This window comes from Nasonia vitripennis, chromosome 1 (assembly GCF_009193385.2).
Source record: "Nasonia vitripennis strain AsymCx chromosome 1, Nvit_psr_1.1, whole genome shotgun sequence".
Classification (NCBI taxonomy): Eukaryota; Metazoa; Arthropoda; class Insecta; order Hymenoptera; family Pteromalidae; genus Nasonia; species Nasonia vitripennis.
Window position 1 is genome coordinate 23761484 of NC_045757.1, and position 9267 is coordinate 23770750.

Sequence of the window (9267 nt, forward strand, 5' to 3'; positions counted from 1 at the left end):
GTCTTTCTCTCTCTCTCTCTCTCTCTCTCTCTTTCTCTCTCTCTCTCTCTCTCTCTCTCTCTCCCGATTTATACACTGTTTGTACGGCGTCGTATTAAAGAAAATAAAGGAATATGAGGACGCGCGGCACGCGCGAACTCGCCGGAGTGAGTTACAACCGGCTTTTGCGGCTGAGCTTCTTGTGTGCACTCTGTGTGTGTGTATGCGTATGTGCGGCGCGAATACGCGCAAAAATTCGCCGATGCGTTTATTTACATAGGCAGCTTCTATTTATGGAGTCGAAAACCTACTGCGGGGTATATGCTATACGGAAGATGAATGGTGTTGACGGAATAGGTGTATTATGGGGCCGAGAGCTAGCTTTTCGAGGCTAGCGGTGCGTATATAAATCAAGATACAGCCGAGCTATGCTGATGAGCTTCTTTGACGTCTAAATTGTAATTGCAAGTCGGAGAAATTGCTGCCATCTTTGGCTTTGGAGAAGGAAAGTTTTTTAAGAGAGAAAGAGGATTTCGATTATTTAGTGAATAGAGACTCCGTTGGCTTGAATTATCCATGCGAATGTTTGGGGAAGATTAACAAAGTTTTGAGTAACATAATAATAATTTTTTTCAATCCACAGATAAGCTGCTATCCTTAATGCGTGTCGTCTGATTGAATAAATTCGACGAAACTAAAAAAGAGTTATTATGAGAATTGTTTATTATTCACGAAAAGCATTGTATAAATCTATTAACTCTGGTAGAACCCAGTCGCTATATCGTACCCATAATACTTTATTGGGTTAATTTGAACCGTAACCTTCAAATAAACTTTTATGCCTCAAGTATGCATCTACCTAGTGCGCTAAATAGTTTTTGCTCTCTAGACGTGAGAATCACTCGTAGATGATGTCTATGTGTGACATATTCAAAGCTACCTTGTGTCCCTTGTGTCTAAGTTCTTTTTCAAAATTACTTTTAGATACATAAATATGTATTGTTGAAGAAGGAAATAGGATGAAAATCCTTATCAATCCATTCTAAAATATACCATTCCACTCTAAAATCTACAGCAAAAACTAAAAAAAACAGGCAAATTTTCGTGAATTTGACCGACTTACTTGGTGTATGTCACTGTGTCGGTGCGTGTCGCTTATGTCGTTCGAGACAGTTAAAGAATAATACCCCTGATCGTTTCTACCAGGGTAAGTCATGTTTTTATTTATTTATCCAAAATCCTCACATCGATTTCAAACTCGATATAAGCTTCAAGTAATATTGGCAGATCAAGTATAAAACGACACGTAAATTACATGGATTATTTATCAATCGTTTATACTCCTGACAGTCATATCTTAATGTTTTTGATACACAATAGTAGATTCTGCAACCGCGGCCGAAAATAAGTTGTCTCGCAAGCGAGGATAATGTTTGAGCATGATAGAGTGCTAAAACATCAACCAAAACTGAAAAAGCCCATTAGTTATTCGTTGCCCACCGACTTTTTTAAAAGAAATTGTATAAATAACACCATTTTCGTCGTTTATAAAGTAGATTGAGAATACCGTTTGAGAGTGAGATGTTGACGATAACATTTCCAGAAATATGCAAGATTTGTATGAACTGGGTAGATTCCAGTATGGCTAGAAATCACATCTAAAATGACATGAATTCTGGAATATTTCTGCTAGAAATCGTCTGCAAGTGTTGCGGCTACATAACAAAACCTTGTTTTTTGCTTTTTTATGGTTTGTAGAATTTGGATGTGCGACCGACTTTTAATTCGTGTGTATACATGTATCATTGATACACCTTTGAATAATAGTAAATGAGCATAAAATTCACGGACTGGAGTTTTAGTATCGGGCATTACTTTTTTCGATACAGTAAAAAACGTTAAGGTAGCTACAGTTAAATTAAAAATAAACAGTATAGCTTCATTAGCGAGAAGATGCAAATGGAAGGTAATCTTCATATCGTATAGCCGTAAAATAATTATGTTTTCTTCGGCATAGTAAGGTCTTGGGATGATCAAGAAGGTTGGGATAGTAATTTTGAAAAGAAGCAATTCAATCCTTATTAATGCACGACTTTTGCGCTTTTATTTCAACGATCATAAATCATTGTGAAAAAATTAAAATCTTAACAGATTGTGATCTTTTGTTGATTCGTGCAATCTTCGAAGACTTTGGAGTTAAGTATTGCTTAACCCAGGTCATGTAATTCAGGAGGCCACGGAAGAGATGGATATTTGCAAAATTGTCCACACTCTGCATCTCGGTTTTCGCATTCACCGGCATATATTACTGCAACACAAATTATCATCTATTTTTACAATTCGACAAAAAGGAAAATATAGAATTTTATGAGAGAAAAGTAAAAGGAAACATTTATAAAACATGTATATAACAATGTATAACAAGTGTGGCGTTACCAGCTCTTATATAATAAAACAATGATAAAGTTCTTGGATCGTCAGAAATAAAAAAATACGAACCTTGCTACATTTTATTTGATTCTACTTAATTTTCTCAATAAAGTAAGCTTCGTCTCTTCAAGAAATTTGAAAATTTAGAAAAATCTGGAAATTGTTAGGATAAATTAGCTACATCTTTATTTCAATAGACGACTCGATTTTTTTTTATTCTCGAACTATATTCTCAATCCACTTCATGGACGACAAAACGATCTTATTTGATAGCGCTGTGTGTCTAAATACGCATTAAAAAAAAAGCATATCAGTGCCGTAAGTATCACTTTCTGGCAGTGTGAGGTTAGTTGCCAAGACTGCTACGACACGGATAAGCGTGTCTTGGCTTGAAAGTGCCACTTACTTGTATCGTTATGTACTACATGAAGTTTTTATTAAAAATTCGGTGAACGACAAAGAACGAAGGGATTTCCAGCCTCTGATGATATTTGAGCAGTCGATCGTGTCCGTCTCGGGCGCCTACCGCTCGTGCTCAAACATCATCCTCGCTTATGAACGTCAGCATGTGCCCCTTGTTGTACACTGTATCACAAACATTTTTTAATTTCAATAGCACTGCGTGGCATAAATCCGCATTTATGTCACGCCATTCCGTGGCATAAGTAGTCCTTTATTGCACCGTGCATATCGCCCTCGCTACGCTAGGACGCTAATCTCACGGTGCAAAAAAGGACTGCGAATGCCACGGATAGGTGTGACAGCGGATTTATGCTAGTCAGTGCTATAAAATATCGTACGATACACGCGTCATAAGTCGATCTTCGTGGCACGGCGTTAAGCGCACTCGCTACGCACTGATATGCTTTTTTTTTAATGCGTATCTCCATTGAAATAAAGATGTAGCTAATTTATCCTAACAATTTCCAGATTTTTCTAAATTTTCAAATTTCTTGAAAAGACGAAGCTTACTTTATTGAGAAAATTAAGTGTAATCAAATAAAATTTAGCAAAATTTGATATTTTTTAGTTCAGACGATCCAAGAACTTTATAATCGGTTTATTATATAAGAGCTGGTCACTTGTTATACATTGTTATATAAACGTTTTATAAATGTTTCCTTTTACTTTTTTCTCATAAAATTCTATATTTTCGCATCACTTTATAGACGCCGGAAGTGGCCTTTTTTGTCGAATTGTAAAAATGGATGAAAATTTGTGTTGCAGTAATATATGCCGGTGAATGCGAAAACCGAGATGCAGAGTGTGGACAATTTTGCAAAAATCCATCTGTTCCGTATACAGACACTTTTAGTGGAGATAACACGTTCGTTTTGAGGCGAAACTGCAAATGCCCCTGGCCTCCTGAATTACATGACCTGGGTTAAGCAATACTTAACTCCAAAGTCTTCGAAGATTGCACGAATCAACAAAAGATCACAATCTGTTAGGATTTTAATTTTTTTCACAATGATTTATGATCGTTGAAATAAAAGCGCAAAAGTCGTGCATTAATAAGGATTGAATTGCTTCTTTTCAAAATTACTATCCCAACCTTCTTGATCATCCCAAGACCTTACTATGCCGAAGAAAACATAATTATTTTACGGCTATACGATATGAAGATTACCTTCCATTTGCATCTTCTCGCTAATGAAGCTATGCTGATTATTTTTAATTCAACTGTAGCTACCTTAACGTTTTCATGCTGTATCGAAAAAAGTAATGCCCGATACTAAAACTCCAGTCCGTGAATTTTATGCTCATTTAATTTTGCTCACTTTTTAAATATATATTAAATATTTATAAACTATTCTTGAAGAGTCGAAAGCTTCGTTACTTTATACCCCTGAAATTAACCCGATAGCAATATTTCCAGCATGCAGGCAACTTTGAGTCGCACTTTTCGAGCCATAAATATGATAAATAAATCATAAAAATTACCGCGCCCCGTGAATTAATCGCGAACCTCCATCATCCTGCGGCTCATAAACCTTCATTACGCTCCGCGAAAACACAACGCAAATAAAATTTTTAATTTTAACGATAAAACGGACGCTCAGTTTCAAAACATTCTCCTCGGTGTGACAAAAAAAAGTCTGGACAATTTCCCCAGAAATCCACGATCCAAGAAAGTTTTCCACGCCGCACCATATAGGAAAATCGCGCCGCGAGGTAGCTCGATGACATACTCGGCCATGTACAGGGGGAGCGGCGCTCCATATCGACACGTCCGCGCATTTACATTTTACAACGCCCGCCTTATAAACTCAACTCTTGCCTTATACGCGATACTCTCGAGCCGCGCGTCGGCATTCATTTTTTTTTTAAAGCCGCTATTATATGCGTGCGATGTGTATTTCGTCGAAAGCGCGGCCAGGTGCGACAGTTTAACGCTCTGCGAGCCTCAGCTTTTTTGGCGGCACATACTTAAAATTTGCCGAGCCGGAATGGTTGACGAGCGGCAATTTTCGAGCGCTAATTTTTATTCCTCCCCACCGCTCGACCACGTACGTCGACGAGGTCTTTGGCTAATTTTTATGTGCCGCGGTTTTTTTGGTAATGCGAGCATCCAGAATGCGCGAAATTGAAAAGCCTTTTCAAAAATTATTACTTAACGATCGGATACGCGTTCGAAATATCGCGATGGCAGCTCGCGGGAATGTTAGACATTTGGATGTAGCCCGACACGCCGGTATTGTACCGATGTAAGCACGTGTATAGTCGGACGCGGCGATTTAATTGGTATGGCACAAGAGCCTGGCCATCGGCTCCATAAAGATTAAAGTCCAATACCAAGGGGACCGAAAATGTCGACTTTAGCGCGTGACTTTTTTCCACTAAAGAGCCGGTTTTACTGTTACGACGCTGAATTAGCCGTACACGGTATGGTGTGTTCGTTGCCCTCCCGGGGTCATAGAGCAAGAGTTGTGCGGACGATGCAGCTGGTTCGTTGACTCCTAATAGGCTCGTTCTGGAAAAATGCATGTTTTTGTCCGTCTACTTCATTGTGATAATTTATTGCTTTCACGATCGATGATCGATTCATTGAAGTACGTAATCATCAATTTCTTATACAAACTCTTCAATTATCTTAAAGAATAAACCCTCTACGAAATCTCGCACTGCAGCATCTGTTAAACGTCATTCGCACTCGTCAAAACTGTTAACTTTGGTAATCACTTACGTTAACGGTTTGAAACGCCGTACGAATTATAAGCGTCCAGCCTCCGCTGTGCACACGAGAGGCAGCTCTCCGCGCCGCCGCGTACGAAGTCAAGGCCTTTTTATCTCCTCCTCTCTGTTACTGCCGTGCGCTTTTTCCCCGGAGAAGTCGGAATCTCCGGACTTGACTTCGCGCAAGAGGCTGCGTGCGGCAATCATGTACCGTTTATGGGATTATAATGATAACTTGTACATCAGTATAGCCTCTGAGTATCGTTATTACGTTTCGATAAAAATTTAGCGACTTCGCATTTTTGTCGAGCAATTAAGGAGCTGCTTCCAAGTGCACCCGAAATCTATAAAATCGTGATGTTCATTCGAGCGATAAAAAGAAGCAGCGGCCAACTGCCTCGTAACGTCCCGCGCGAAATTTCTACTACCCACTGGCTTCGCAGCATTACCACTATCTAAATATCCAGTCGGACTGCAACCGCAGCGCGGCATCAAAGGCCTATCACGTGTGCGGAAAAAAAATTAAGAGGGTTTGTATGGTAGTCCAGCGTCGTGAGACTCTCGCGCTACAGGGAACTTGAACGCGCGGCGTGGCGGCCCTCTTTTCCCACTGGCGGCGACGCCGCCGCGCGTTTTCGATAAAGCCCCCGATTAGCCGTAAATCGCTCTCGTGCAAGCAGTGCGGGTAAACACATCGCGATAAGGGGGAGTCCGAGTAGTTCCTACTGGACTACCGATGGCGTATTGGCACTGAGGAGGGTGAGAGTTTAGTGCGATGTATGAAGTTGTTACGTTGTTGGAAAAATACCGAATTTTCAAGCTTGATGATTATTATTTTATTTTTTAAATTGAAATTAAAAAAAAAACAGCCATGCGTCTTGCCGGTATCAGCACATTGTAACGTATCGACGCCTCCGAATGTATAGAGCCAAGAGGAGCCGCGAAGCTCCCGGTCGTAAAGTCGCTCTTGTAATAATGGATTTCCGCGCACAAAAGAAAACGTCCTAATTGCGGAATAAAAGAAAAAGAGAAAAGGACAAGTCGCTCTTACAATGAGTGATTTACGCGCATCTCCCTGACACACCTGTGCGCGGCACGTAATCAAAGACAGCCCTATGGGCGGATATATGTTCTACCCGACGACGTCCATCGGGGATTTATGCTTGCGCTGTGTGGAATCGATATTATGCTAATTTTATATTCCGGGTGCGAGAGAGAAAGAGATAAAGGAGGAGAGATGGGTATGAAGAGAGCTTTTATGACTGAATGCGTGTCAATGCGAGGATGGCACGCATATGATCTGATGTGAAGATCGCTCGATGATTTTCGCAGGTGTAAACGCTATTTCGTTGGTGATAGCAAATGATCAACTTTTTTCTAATATAACTTTGACTCGTATAATACTAGAGCTTCATGTAATCCGTAAATTTTACGGTCATTTGATTTCGCTCATAATGTACACGTTAGTTTTACAGAAGGTTAATGCGTTCACGCTAAACTCAGAATTCAGTCGTCTCAAAGAAAAAGAAATGAAGACACATCTTATGACTATATAAACACGAAACCCTTAATCGTGTCCATACGAAAGCACCTCATACCTCTTCCGAAAACCTCTTTCAGCTCACACCGCCAAAGAGCCGCAAACGAAAAAGGACAAACGATTCGAACGTGTGTGTGCGAGAGAGAGAGAGAAAAGGCTCACAGCGGCGCGCGCAAAACAGGCGCGAACAAACGTAGGAAGCGCAGATTGCGTTATCGGGCGTGTTACAAGACGACCATCGCCTAACAGCTCGGAAATGGGATACCCGTGTACTCGGCTACTCGTGAAGATACAGCTGAGGCGCGGGTGTTGGCTCGACACACGCGCATATGTGTGTACCTGCCGCTGATGATCATCAATTAAATTAGCTAATCTGATGGCATTGTTCTCCGCCACGAGAATCTCCCTCATTTTTTCACTTCGCGTTATTGTACACTGCTGCTCTGACGCAATTCGCGAAGATATATCGGAGAAAATCGTTCGACGCACTCATTTGTCATACTTTCTCGGAAGAACAGTCGTCGAGCACACGCAGTCCAAGCTCGAAGTGCGCGGCACGCGTCGCAAAAAGCCATCAATAAACCATCAATTCTCCTCCAGCGCAAGGAATTATACCGCAAAGCGCAGACGCTGCACACATCCATCGAAATTTCCACTCGATTCGCATTTAGAGCGGCTCAATCGCCCCTTTTTTGCCTCTGACCAACTTTTCTCCTTGGCTTTCACAAAGTCTCTCTACGCGCTCGCATAAAGCGGCAGTGCATCCCGCAAGAACACAAACGCCTACTCTCTGAGGAAAAACCGTTACGCGCGCGCGGGAAAAAGCGCCGCCGCCGTCGCGATTAATGCCCATCGGAATTTCCAATCACGACGTCATTTTTTTCGACTTACACGATCTCGATTGATTGAGCTACGTGCTCGCAATGCCGGAGATTTGCCGCCGCGAATTCGGTGCTTTTTTCCATTCGAAGGGAGTGTAACGGAGATAGTCGCGTACGTGCGTCGATGCAAATTAATGTTTTCACACGCGCCGAGTAGTATAGTGGCTTATTATGTGGGGGGGGGGGCGGTCAATATTGTTCGCGCGCATCCACAGTCGATAGATTACACTGTTGCAGGTAGACTTAATTAAATGTAGTCGTGCAGCAGTCGAAGTCGTACAAAAGGACGATAAATTCTCGCCTTCGAAATTCGCGCGACGACACACCTCGTGCGCTCTTGTTGGCTAAACGCTAGGGGCGCGAGATGCTAATCGCCATGTAATTATCGGCCTCTTGTAATAACAAGCTTAGCCCGTATAGCGCGCGCGAGCGGTGTGCCTAGGCTCTCGAATTAATGAGGCCTCGTTTCTTTTTTCCTTCTCGGAATATGGATATGAATTATGCCGCACTACGTACAGCCTCAAATTTATCGATCATTCTTCGACGTCGATACAATGGAGAGGTGTCGCGCTCGCGCGGACACAAAGGCCGCGCGCGCGATTGGTTCCCGGTACACATGATCTTGCGCGCGCATTTGAATCGAGATGGATTTTCATTGGAATTGACGACGCCGAATGACTGTGATCAGCGAGATCGAAGAACATTATGATGATCTCGGGATTGGACGACGGAGGAGAAGGTCGAGTATCAAAACGGCTTCCGCGAGAGGAAACGTCGAAGGGGGCGATTGGGAGAACGGTTTGTTCTCGCGCGTATGTCAATTAGAATATGCGCACGTGTGATGTGCAGCTCAGCGTTCATCGATGATGGAACTAAAACAACATTCGTATCTCAATAATATATACCGATTCTCTCGCCAAGTCCTAAACGAGATTCAGCAGGCCTACTTCATAAAGCCAACAATCAGCACAATGAAATTCGTTATTCCATTCCATCCTCCCGTATAAAGCCTCTCTTCTCCACACACGCACACTCACAGCTACATCGGCAGCATCAGCCTCGCATCCGAAAGAGCAATAAATTCAATCCAATTCAATATCCCCTCTCCACTGACCTGTAAATTATTTCCTCTTCTCCTTCCCATGCGGCTATCTACCTGTGTATACCTATGCAGCTCGCTTAGGAACGAACGAACGAGCGGACGAGAGCGAGAGAGAAGAGAAAGAGCGGCAAGAAGCATCGGCGCGGCAGAAGCAACCG

The 9267-nt window shown here is 42.2% G+C and overlaps 1 protein-coding gene across 1 annotated transcript in view; it reads left to right on the plus strand.

Moving 5' to 3' along the window:
• The window catches only part of LOC100115031 (Krueppel-like factor 7), a 378332-nt gene that overhangs the window by 281522 nt on the left and 87543 nt on the right, over window positions 1-9267 (plus strand). The window lies entirely within an intron of this gene.